The following is a 12670-nucleotide window of genomic DNA, read 5'->3' as shown; positions in this document are numbered from 1 at the left end:
ACTTTAGGGCTCAACTCAACGTCTTAACACAAAGGAAGACTCACTACAGCTAAACCTGAAAGATGACAGATCTGAGTTTCCACATTGCCTTGGACTTCTGAAATGCTAGCAGCAAACCCACCCATAGCTAAAGGTTGAGGGAAGAAAGAGAGTCTCTACAGACCCACATTTTAAGGGTTGAAGGCAGAAAGGGAGTGTCTACAAACCCACATTTAAGGGTTGGGGGCAGAAATAGAGTCTTTACAGAACCACAGCTAAGAGTTGAGGGCAGAGAGACAATTTTTACAGACCCATATTTAAGGGTTGAGGGCAGAAAGAATCTTTACAGAGCCATAGCTAAGAGTTGAGGGCAAAGAGATAATCTTTACAGACCCATATTTAAGGGTTGAGGGCAGAAGGAAAGTCTTTACAGACTCACAGTTAAGGGTTGAGGGCAGAAAGAGAGTCTTTACAGACCCATAACTAAGGGTTGAAGGCAGAAAGTCTCTACAGACTCACAGTTAATGGTTCAGGGCAGAAAGAGTCTCTACAGACCCAACAGTGAAGCCTGAAAGGTCAGACTGAAGCAAACCAACCAACCAACCACCCAAGATCATGTATGGTTAAACATAAAGCCACAAACTCCCTGTGAGAAAACATTTTGTTGTGCCAAATTGTTGCCTGACTGAGAAGCTGCCACTTTCACCAGCTTTAGGCTTCAGAAGGAACTTCTGGGAAGGCTGCTTTCAGCTTGTGATTTGCATTCTCTAAGAGGCCCTTGATAAGATAAGAAAACCTCTCTGAGATACAGACTCCCAACTTCTCCTTCACAGAGAGACAAGCAAACCTCTCTGAGATAGACTCCCAACTTCTCCCTCACATAGAGACAAGCAAACCTCTCTGAGATAGACTCCCAACTTCTCCCTCATAGACAGACAAGCAAACCTCTCTGAGTTAGACTCCCAACTTCTCCCTCATAGACAGACAAGCAAACCTCTCTGAGATAGACTCCCAACTTCTCCCTCACAGAGAGACAAGCAAACCTCTCTGAGATAGACTCCCAACTTCTCCCTCACAGAGAGACAAGCAAACCTCTCTGAGATAGACTCCCAACTTCTCCCTCACAGAGAGACAAGCAAACCTCTCTGAGTTAGACTCCAAGTCCTCCCTCACAGAGAGACAAGCAAACCTCTCTGAGTTAGACTCCAAGTCCTCCCTCACAGAGAGACAAGCAAACCTCTCTGAGTTAGACTCCAAGTCCTCCCTCACAGAGAGACAAGCAAACCTCTCTGAGAGAGACTCCCAACTTCTCCCTCACAGAGAGACAAGCAAACCTCTCTGAGAGAGACTCCCAACTTCTCCCTCACAGAGAGACAAGCAAACCTCCCTGAGAGAGACTCCCAACTTCTCCCTCATAGACAGACAAGCAAACCTTTCTGAATTGGACTCCAAGTCCTCCCTCACAGAGAGACAAGCAAACCTCTCTGAGATAGACTCCCAACTTCTCCCTCACAGAAAGACAAAAAACCTCTTTGAGATACAGACTCCCAGAAGGGAACAGAGTTGGATCCTAGTGAGGTTTTGGGAGCTCCTTGAAGATTTTCAGGAGGCTCAGACAAGATCAGAGGTCTGTGCTTACCATGCTCAACCACTTTTCTCCCATGTATTCCAGCCGTGCTACCCCTGGAGCCTGAAAGCTGAGTGCAGAACAACAGCCTGGCAGGACTTACCTTTTCAGTGGGTGTACAGTCTTGGGAGGTGATGCTGCTCCTCGTTTCCCAGGCTACCCTTGGACCTTCTCATCCTACTAGCCCACGGGAGATTGTTCCACACAGCTGCCTGGAATCCCCTCACAGCATCCACCCTGTAGAAGAAACATATTGAACAACTGTGATGCAGCAATGAAAGCTTCTCGAGACATCATTTGAAGTGTGATTAGTCACAGAAATGCTATGGAGCTGCTGCTGGAGAAGGAAGTTGTACCCTGGGCAAACCTGACACCTCCAGCACCAGTCACACACACAGAGGCAACCTAAAGAGCTACATCTGAAAGGTTTTTGGTTCCTTCTCTTCCTGCCCATTTCTGTCTGTTTCCTCTTTGGAGTTCTTCTGGAGGTGCCATTCACAGTCCCCAAGAGAAAGTGAGGCCTGACGTGAGGGCACCGTGCCCATGGTCTGCTGGTAACCTCCCAGCTGGCACATGCCAGTGTGCAGGAGAATTAACTCCTTTTACCTTCTGAAATGCTGCCAGATTCTGGCATTTCCTGCACATACATTTTTCAGCTGGGCCCCCAGTCCTGTCTCCTTTTTGGGGGGACAAATCTTGATTCCTGCCTGACCATTCCCAGACCAGCCATGCCTTTGGTGTCTTTGTTGTTCCATGGCCTTGTGTTCCCCACCTCCACTGGCACTGCAGTTGGAAGGGTGGGGAGGAAAAGGGGGTGACTGAAGAAGCATCTAACAAAGTTGTCTGAAAGCAGGAGTACAAGAATGGAAGGTCCCTGAGACTACAGGCTGGGTTGACCTGGAGGGATGAAAGAACCAGGAACAACCAAGGGAGTGGGTTACAGATTAGGGGGTGGGGAGGGACCCTGAAGCCACCTCCCACAGGCAAGTGGGACAGAGAGGGAGTGAGACCTCAGTGACTCCTGCCTTAGGATACAGGATGTGTGTGAGGGAAGGGTCCCCTGAGTGCCTGCTTGGGCAGTGTTGACTGTCAGGAGGTGTCAGAGGACTGACCCTGGCTGGATTCAGGTGTTTGAGCTTCCAGGGTCAGCTGCTGCCACCACCACTGTAGGCAGGAGCCAGGCAGAGCCACACAGCTGCTGAACTAATCCCTCCAGCCCCTCTGCAGCCATGAGCCTCTGCCTGTCCAGGCACTGGTCCATCTGCACTCACTCAGTGCCCCCACCAAGAGTCCCCAGGGACCCAACCAAGGACCTAGGACTGATCTGGAGCCCCAGCATGTCTCAACCCCTGAATGAACCCAGAGGGGAATACCCTGGAGAACGATTTGGAGAAGCTGAAGGAAGGAGAGGAGGAGGAAGAGGACAGAAGGTTAGACTTGATGACCTTAGATGTCTTTTCCAACGTTATGGTTCTGTTTAAATTATGCAGTTACCTAAAAAGGTTGGATCAGATGACCCAATGTGGCAATCCATGGCAAGTCTTTAAGACACAAAAATAAGCAGAGCTTTCCAAAGCAGCAATTAGCCAAAGCTGCGATCACCTAATCTTGCATATCAAATGCTTCTGTTTTGGCATGCTCAGCAGTCACAGCAAGAGGGGCTGGGGGTGGCTGCATTACTGCTCTGTGTCTGTAATGACTACCTTCACCATCAAGGGTCTGGTGGTAGAAATTAAGTCTTTCCCTGGTGTTAAGAGCAGGAAAATAGGGCAAAGTATTCTAGCATCAGAAACTCCCCCCCTCTGGAGTCCTGGAGGCACTTCGTGGTGGAAATGAAAACAAGGCAAAGGTTTAAGAATCAGCAATGACACTAAATCATAAATAAAGCCTTTTTTGGTGTGAGCAGTGTGCCCAGCTGGCAGAGAAAGCCAAAGGCATCCTGGCTAGCATCAGAAATGCTGTGTCCAGCAGGAGCAGGGAGGGGATTGTGCCCCTGGACTCTGTTCTGCTGAGGCCACACCCTGAGTGCTGTGTTCAGTTTGGGGCACCTCATTACAAGAAAGATGTGGAGGTGCTGGAGAGAGTGCAGAGGAGGGCAAGGAAGCTGGGAAGGGTCTGGAGAATAAATCTGATGAGGAGTGACTGAGGGGGATGGGGATGGTTAGTGTGAAACAGAGGAGGCTGAGGGCAGACCTCATAGCTGTCTGCAGCCACCCAAAGGGATATTGTGGAGAGGTTGGTGCTGGTCTCTTCTCAGAGGGCATTTGTGACAGAACAGGAGGGAATGGCCTCAAGCTGCCACTGGGTAGGTTTAGCCTGGATATTTGGAATAATCTTTTCCCAGCAAGAGTGGTCAGACATTGGAATGTGCTTCCCAGGGAGGTGGTGGAGTCACCAACCCTGGGTGTGTTTAAAGGTGGTCTGGATGTGGTACTTAGGGCCATGTTTTAGGGTGGTCTTTGTAGAGTAGGGTTCTGGGTTGGACTTGGTGATGCTGAGGGGCTTTGCCAACCTTAAATACATCCAGGGTGGGTGACTCCACCACCTCCCTGGGCAGCTCATTCCAGTCCCTGACCACTCTCTCTGTGAAAAACTTTTTCCTAATGTCCAATCTAAACCTCCCTAGCCTCAGCTTGAGGCCATTCCCCCTTGTTGTGTCTCCAGTTACCTGTGAGAAGAGCCCAGCAGCAGCCTCTCCACAGTGTCCCTTGGTGTAGATCCTGTGAAATCATTTTCAAGCTCTACCTGGCTGCACCACACCAAATCCCCATTTCAGCCAACGAATCACAGAATCATTTTGTTTGGAAAAGGCCCTTTAAGATCATTGAGTTCAACTCTTATCTGCCAGGTCTGGTGCTAAACTATGTCACTCACATTTCTGCCTCTCTGAAACGCCTCCAGGGCTGAGGATTCAACCACCTGTCTGGGGGAGTCTGTTGCCATGTTCTAGAACCCCACCAGTGAAGAAATTTTGTCTAATATCCAACCTAAACCTTCCCCTGCTGCAAATTAAAGATGTTTCCTTTTGTCCTATCACTTGTTACCAGGGTAAAGAGCTTGACCCCCACCTCACTACAACCTCAATAAATAAGTGTTAGCTGTAATAGAATCATAGAATCAATCAGGTTGGAAGAGACCTCCAAGATCATCCTGCCCAACCTAGCACCCAGCCCTGTCCAGTCAACCAGACCATGGCACTAAGTGCCTCAGCCAGGCTTTGCTTGAACACCTCCAGGCATAGTGCCTCCACCACCTCCCTGGGCCATGGTTTGGTTGACTGGCTAGGGCTGGGTGCTAGGTTGGACTGGCTGATCTTGGAGGTCTCTTCCAACCTGTTTCATTCCATGATTTTGAGGCTGATGGAGAACTGGAGCAAACTACCCAGAGATGTGTTTCTGGAGACATTCAAAACCCACCTGCACAGGGTTCCTGTGCAGTCACAGTATCACAGTATCACAGTATCACCAAGGTTGGAAGAGACCTCACAGATCATCAAGTCCAACCCTTTAGCACAGAGCTCAAGGCCAGACCATGGCACCAAGTGCCACGTCCAGTCCTGCCTTGAACAGCTCCAGGGACGGCGACTCCACCACCTCCCCGGGCAGCCCATTCCAGTGTCCAATGACTCTCTCAGGGAAGAACTTTCTCCTCACCTCCAGCCTAAATCTCCCCTGGCACAGCCTGAGGCTGTGTCCTCTTGTTCTGGTGCTGGCCACCTGAGAGAAGAGAGCAACCTCCTCCTGGCCACAACCTCCCCTCAGGTAGTTGCAGACAGCAATAAGGTCTGCCCTGAGCCTCCTCTTCTCCAGGCTAACCAATCCCAGCTCCCTCAGCCTCTCCTCGTAGGGCTGTGCTCAAGGCCTCTCCCCAGCCTCGTTGCCCTTCTCTGGACACGCTCAAGCATCTCAATGTCCCTCCTAAACTGGGGGGCCCAGAACTGAACACAGCACTCAAGGTGTGGTCTAACCAGTGCAGAGTACAGGGGCAGAATGACCTCCCTGCTCCTGCTGGCCACACCATGCCTGAGGCAGGCCAGGATGCCTGCTCTAGGTGGACCTGCAGGTGGTTGGGACTCAATGATCTCAAGTGCTGTGATGATTCCTGCCATGCTGTGATGCTGTGTAAAGGCTTTCCTACAGAAGGAATAAATTGGGAATCATGCCAAAGCAGCTACCAAAGAAAAACCTCTGAAAACAAGTGAAAAGCAGAACAAACAAAGCCTCTTGAGAGAGAAGGAAAGAGAAGTTGCAAGCATCCCTGTCCCAAATTTCAAAGACTATAATTAGGTACATTTAGACTGGAAAAAAACACATCTGATTTATACTTTCAAAGGAAGGGAGGTACCAAAAAAGGCAAACCAAAGAGATCTACCCTTTTGGTCACCTTCCTCCTTTCCTTTGCTTCTCAAAATAAAAGAGGGAGATGCAAAATGATTTAGCTTTCTGGATATGGACAGCAGCAAAATCAATTTGAACCAGCAGAGTGTTCTTGTGGCCAAGAAGACAAATGGTCCCCTGGGATGCATTAAGAAGAGTATGGCCAGCAGGTCAAGGAAGATTCTCCTCTCCCTCTACCCTGCCCTACTGAGGCTACATCTAAAGTACTGGGTCCAGTTCTAGGCTATAAAGATGCTGAGGAGCCTGGAGCACCTCTGTGAGGAGGAAAGGTTGAGGGACTTGGGTCTGTTTGGCCTGGAGAAGAGCAGTCTGAGAAGGATCTTCTCAGTGCTGATCAACATTGAAAGGAGGGCAAGAGGATGGCAGCAGATTCTTTTCTGTGGTGCTCAGTGACATGAAAAGGGGCAATGAGCACAAATTGGAACTTAGGAATCACAGGATCACAGAATGTCAGGGGCTGGAAGGGACCTCAAAAGCTCATTCAGTTCCAAACCCCCTGCCAGAGCAGGAGCACCTACAGCAGGTCACACAGAAACACATTCAGGCAGGTTTGGAATGCCTCCAGAGAGGGAGACTCCACAACTCCCCATGGCAGCCTCTTTCAGGCTTCTGTCACCTTCACAGGGAAAAAATTCCTCCTCCTGTTTCCATGGAACTTCCTATGCCTCAGCTTCCACCGCTGCCCCTTGTGCTGTCATTGGGCATCACCCAGCAGAGCCTGGTTCCAGCCTCCTGGCACTCACCCTGCACATCTGTATCAACATTGATGAAGTCACCCCTCAGGTTCCTCTACTCCATGCTAAAAAGCCCCAGGAAGTTCCATTATACAATGAGGGCAAACCTCTTTGCTGTAAGGGTGCTGGAATCTTGGAGCAGGCTGCCCAGAAAGGTTGTGGAGTCCTAACCAAACCCAACCAGACCCTGTGATCCTGGGCAAGCTGCTCTGGGTAACCTTGCTTTAACAAGGGGTTGAACAAGGTGAGTCCCAGAGGTCCATCCCAAATCTTTGCCAGTTTGTGATTCAAAGAGAAGTTTGAGAAGGTTTGGAGAAAGAACAATGCAAGGAGCATGAAGTCTTAGTGGGGAAAGGATGGAAGGAGAATTATTCTTAATCTAAAAGGATCATCTTTGCTTGGGTAACTCACCAAGGAGAACTGCAAGAAGCCTTCTGAAAGCAATCAACAATATGAATCCAATGCTCAGCTCCCCATTTCAAGTTCACTGATTTTGCTTCAAGCTTAGGTCAGTGACTGATGAAAATTAGTTCTAAAACCTTTTACATATTTTCTGTTTAACTAATACAAGAATAATTAGCACAAACTTACTGGAGCTGTAATCAGGGATTCATTCAAGATTGTAAAGGGATGAAAAAACTGCAGTGAAAGGAAATCTTCTTTAAGGAAAAAAAGTAACCCCAGAGACATGCTGCCAGGGGACTACAGGAGGTTAGGGGTTGGAAGGGATCTCTGCAGAGCTTCCAGTACAAACCCCCCTGCCACAGCAGGACCAGAGAATCCAGTGCAAGTGGCACAGGAACACATCCAGACAGGGCTGCAGAGGCTCCAGAGAAGGAGACTGCACAACCTCTCTGGGCAGCCTGTGCCACTGCTCTCTCACCCTTACAGCAAAGAAGTTCTTCCTCTTCTTGAGCTGCAGCTTCCTGTGCTGCAGTTTCCATCCCTTGTCCTATGGCAGGGCACAAGTGAGCAGAGGCTGTCCCTGTGCCTTCCTTCCTGACCCCCAGCCCTCAGCTCTTGACAGACATTGCTCAGCTCCCTCTCAGCCTTCTCCTCTGCAGACTCAACAGCCCCAGGGCTCTCAGCTTCTCCTCATCAGGCAGTGCTGCAGGCTCTTCAGCATCCTTGGAGCCTCCACTGGACACTCTCTAGCACATCTCTGTCCATCTTGAACTCATGAGCCCAGAACTTCACACAATACTCCAGGTGGGGCAGAGTAAAGGGGGAGGAGGACTCCTCTTGATCTGCTTGTCACACTCTCCCTATTGCATCCCAGGATCCCAATGGCCCTCTTAGCCACAAAGGCACATTGCTGACCCATGGATAACATTGTCCCCCAGTACTCCAAGCTCCTCCTTCATGGAGCTGCTGGAGAAACAGCATGAGATTCTTTCATTTATGAACTGAAATCTCCTGTAAGCTCTTAATGCAAACATTTGTGAGCCCTGAGTGTTTACACCATAGGTAACAGGTAAGGTTAAAAGTTAATGACAGCAAAAGCACAACTGTGCTGAGTTCACAGAAGAATTTCTACACTCCTAGAAGGCACAGAGAGAAAATGCTACTAAGGCACAGAGAGAAAATGCTACTCTGGAGAGTTTCTTACACACAGAAAGACAAACACACATCAATTCTGTGCTACCAGTAACCATGAAGCTAAGAGAAATCTCCCCTCTGAGTAAGTGCTGACTCACAGTGCAGTAAAACCAGCTCCTGGTGGGGTTTTCTTTTGGTGATTCCTTGCCAGTTTTCATCCCTTCAGTCACTGACATATTCTGCTCTGTTTTATTTTAGATGCTTAGCATTTTTTTAACATCAGCCAAACCTCTATAAACCTTCATTCTTTATTGCAAGGCCACAACTACATTTTTCCACCCTCACCCCCTCCTCATCTTTTAGTTTAGCAAACTTCTGAGTAAGGATGGTTCTCCTGCATGAGACTTGGAATTTCTGTGTGCACTGTGCTCCTCACTTTTCCTCTTTCACCAATGCCAGATGGAAACAAAACAAAGCATAGTTGCATGTCTGAGATGTTAATACTTCTGCACTTCTGGCCTGGAGTTAAGCAGATGGATATTAGGTAACTCAGCAGGGCCCTCTCTCCAAAACCATCTGGAGTGAAGGTGGAAATTCCTTTTCCAAACCCATACCCTCAGCTTCTCTATGTGATCTGCTGTGGACAAAAAATTTTGCTCATCTCCTTCTACTATCACAGAAATCACAGAAACATCCAGGTTGGCAAAGCCCCTCAGGATCACCAAGTCCAACCTAGAATCCCAATCTACAAGATTCACCTTAAACCATAGCCCTAAGCACCACATCCAAACCACCCTTAAACACATCCAGCCCCCTCCCTGGGTGGCTCATTCCACTCCCTGACCACTCTCTTTTTTCCTTATGTCCAATCTAAACCTCTCCAGCCTCAGCTTGAGGCCATTTCCCACTTGTTCTGTCTCAAATTACCCATGAGCAGAGCCCAGCAGCAGCCTCTCCACAATGTCCCTTCACGTAGCTGTAGACAGCAACAAGGTCTCCCCTCAGCCTCTTCTTTTTCAAACCAAATCTATTGATTGGCACTGTTTTTGTATCTCTAATCAATAAAGGGGTTAATCCATGCTGAACCAATCTTCTAGGCCATTTGTCTTCTTCAGCCTAACCAAGGAAGAGCTGTGAGTGATTCATTTCAGAGCCACACCACAGGGTAAGAAACAGGTCTAGTGCTTTTTTCATGTGACTGCCTGGCTGTGTTTACAAGGTGTCATTAGAAAACTCCTCCCCACTATCCCCCTCTATTTCCATTAACTAATAATCATTGTCTGCAGATACTCCTCTGACAAATGGCTGCTTTATTTATCTGTTTCTTTTTCCTCCCTGTGAAAGATTTGACCTGATTTGTTCCTCTATAAATACACTTTTTTTTTTGGTGCTGTAGACACAAATATGCATTTGGGTTTGCTTTCGTCCCTGCTGCGCTGCTACCACACAGTGTGAGAGTCACAGGCAGAGAGAGAAGAGAGTGAGGGGAAGAACATCCAAGAGTGTTGCCCAGCCTTTGAAATACAGCAAAAGAAATAAACTGCTGCCAACTTTGTCACCTGCTAAATTCAATCTGGCTGAAGTGAAGCACAGTGGGGTAGGGGGAGGAGAAGGGCGAGAAGGACAAGGGGGAAAGGGGAAAGGAGAAGGGGGAAAAGAGAAGGGGGAAAAGAGAAGGGGGGAAAGAGAAAGGAGAAGGGGGAAAGGGGAAAGGAGAAGGGGGAAAGGGGAAAGGAGAAGGGGGAAAGGGGAAAGGAGAAGGGGGAAAGGAGAAAGGAGAAAGGGGAAATGAGAAGGGGGAAGGGGGAAAGGAGAAAGGAGAAGGGGGAAAGGGGAAAGGAGAAGGGGAAAAGGGGAAAGGAGAAAGGGGAAAGGGGAAAGGAGAAGGGGGAAAGGGGAAAGGAGAAGGGGGAAAGGGGAAAGGAGAAGGGGGAAAGGGGAAAGGAGAAGGGGGAAAGGAGAAAGGAGAAAGGGGAAATGAGAAGGGGGAAGGGGGAAAGGAGAAAGGAGAAGGGGGAAAGGAGAAGGGGGAAAGGGGAAAGGAGAAGGGGAAAAGGGGAAAGGAGAAGGGGGAAAGGGGAAAGGAGAAGGGGGAAATGGAAAAGGAGAAGGGGGAAAAGAGGAAAGGAGAAGGGGGAAAAGAGGAAAGGAGAAGGGGGAAAAGAAGAAAGGAGAAGGGGGAAAGGGGAAAGGAGAAGGGGGAAAGGGAGAAGGGGAAAGGAGAAGGGGGAAAAGAGAAGGGGGAAAGGGGAAAGGAGAAGGGGGAAAGGGGAAAGGAGAAGGGGGAAAGGGGAAAGGAGAAGGGGGAAAGGGGAAAGGAGAAGGGGGAAAGGGGAAAGGAGAAGGGGGAAAGGAGAAAGGAGAAGGGGGAAAGGAGAAGGGGGAAAGGGGAAAGGAGAAGGGGGAAAGGGGAAAGGAGAAGGGGGAAAGGGGAAAGGAGAAGGGGGAAAGGAGAAGGGGGAAAAGAGAAGGGGGAAAGGAGAAAGGAGAAGGGGAAAAGAGGAAAAGAGAAGGGGGAAAGGGGAAAGGAGAATGGGGGAAAAAAACCCAAATCTTGGGTGAGAAATTATCTCATGTTGTCTCCAAATCAATAGATTGGTCTCAAAGGTCTTTTCCAAGCTGGTTAATTCTGTGATTCTGTGACACTCTGGTATTCAACAACACCAGGCAGCAGCTGCACTGAAACCCTGAGTGCAAAGAATAAAAGAATGGTTCCAGGGACAAAGAGCTCTGAACTTTCCAAATCACTCAAACCACTACATTCAAATGATCACTTACATACAACACTCAGGGGAGACCTGACCTGAAATGCTGCATCCAGCTCTGGAGACTTAACACAAGAGGGACATGGCCCCATTGAAGAAGGTCTAGAGGAGATCACAATTAGGATTCAAGGGCTGGAAGCCCTCTGCTGTGAGGCCAGGCTGAAAGAGTTGGTGTTGTTCAGCTTGGAGAAGAGAAGGCTCCAGAGAGACCTTGTGGTGGTCTTTCAGTGCTTAAAGGGCTCTACAAGTAAGCTGGAGACAGACAGCAGACCCTACTGTGCCAGAACAAGGGGTGATGGTTTTAAACCAATTTAGACTGGATAGCAGGAAGGAATTATTTACCCCTAGGCTGGTCTAAACCCTGGCCCAGGTTTCCCAGAGAGGTGGGAGATGCCCTAACCCTGGAACCACTGTGGCCTTGGGCTGTGAGCAACTTGGATGCCCCTGCTGACTGCAGTGGGTTTGGACTAGATGACATATAAAAGTCTCTTTCAACCCAAACCCTTCTGTGATCCTGTAGCTCCACAAAGCAGGACCTCATCAAAATAGCAAAATAGGAAACTGATTTTTGCTGCAACAATATAAAGATAAATATGAAACTAAACATCCCAAAAGCTCTGAGTTTCCCTTCCCCCCCCTTTATTTTTTCCCCCCAAAGTGCTCTCCAGCTATAAAATTTGTTCATTAGCTAATATGTAACATAGGTGTTTCAGAGGAGGCTGGATGAGGCACTTGGTACCATGGTTCAGTTAATTAGAAGGGTTAAGTGATAAGTTGGACTTGATGATCTTAGAGGTCTTTTCCAACCTGGTTAATTCTGTGATTCTGTCATAACAAAGCCATATTTCAACTTGGGAAGCAGAATTTTGTATCCAAGCTAGTAAAAAAAAACAAAACCACAAACCCCTCAAAAATGCAACAATTACCTTGCTCTCAGACTTCAGAAAGAGAAGTTTCAAGAAAACCATGCTTGTGACACATCTGTATGTGACTGGCCTTAGGAGAACAGGAACGGGTTGCCCAGGGAGGCTGTGGCTGCTCCCTCCCTGGAGATGCTCAAGGCCAGGTCTTGAGCGACCTGTTCTAGTGGGAGGTGTCCCTGCCTATGGTGGGGGGGTTGGAACTGGCTGAGCTTTGAGGTCCCTTCCAACCTCAACCAATTTATGATTCTATAATTCTCTTGCTGATCCCTCTCCCCATCCTCCCTGTCACATTTCCCCCCAAACTGTGGCCCAGACCACACAAATGCTGAGTTACACCAAATGAGCTCCTGACACAATCGTGTGGAGACACTGATCCCAACACATCCAGCTCTCCAGTTCTTACCAGCTGCATTACCTTCCAGTGTCTGAAAGGGAGCTACAGGAAGGCTGGAGAGTGACTATTGACAGGGTCTTGTAATGACAGGACAAGGAGGAATGGGTTTAAAGTGGCAGAGAGGAGATTCAAAGTGGCTGTTAGGAAGAAGTTGTTTGCAGTGAGGGTGGTGAGACACTGGCAGAGGTTGCCCAGGGAGATTGTGGCTGCTCCCTCCCTGGAGGTGTTCAGGACCAGTCTGGATGAGGACTCAAGCAACCTGTTTTAGTGGGAGGTGTCCCTGCCTATGGCAGGGGTTTGGAACTGGATGAG

At 48.8% G+C, this 12670-nt stretch overlaps 1 protein-coding gene across 6 annotated transcripts in view; it reads right to left on the bottom strand.

Moving 5' to 3' along the window:
* The window catches only part of LRRC4C (leucine rich repeat containing 4C), an 802274-nt gene that overhangs the window by 104180 nt on the left and 685424 nt on the right, over positions 1–12670 (bottom strand). For all 6 annotated transcript variants that reach the window (XM_064152050.1, XM_064152039.1, XM_064152069.1 and 3 more), the window contains one exon: positions 1710–1843. The gene's annotated coding sequence lies outside the window, so the exon portion shown is untranslated. The remainder of the gene's footprint in view (positions 1–1709; positions 1844–12670) is intronic.

This window comes from Pogoniulus pusillus, chromosome 1 (genome assembly GCF_015220805.1).
Source record: "Pogoniulus pusillus isolate bPogPus1 chromosome 1, bPogPus1.pri, whole genome shotgun sequence".
Taxonomy (NCBI): domain Eukaryota; kingdom Metazoa; phylum Chordata; class Aves; order Piciformes; family Lybiidae; genus Pogoniulus; species Pogoniulus pusillus.
The sequence above is the reverse complement of the archived record's forward strand: the minus strand, read 5'-3'. Positions and strand labels throughout refer to the sequence as shown.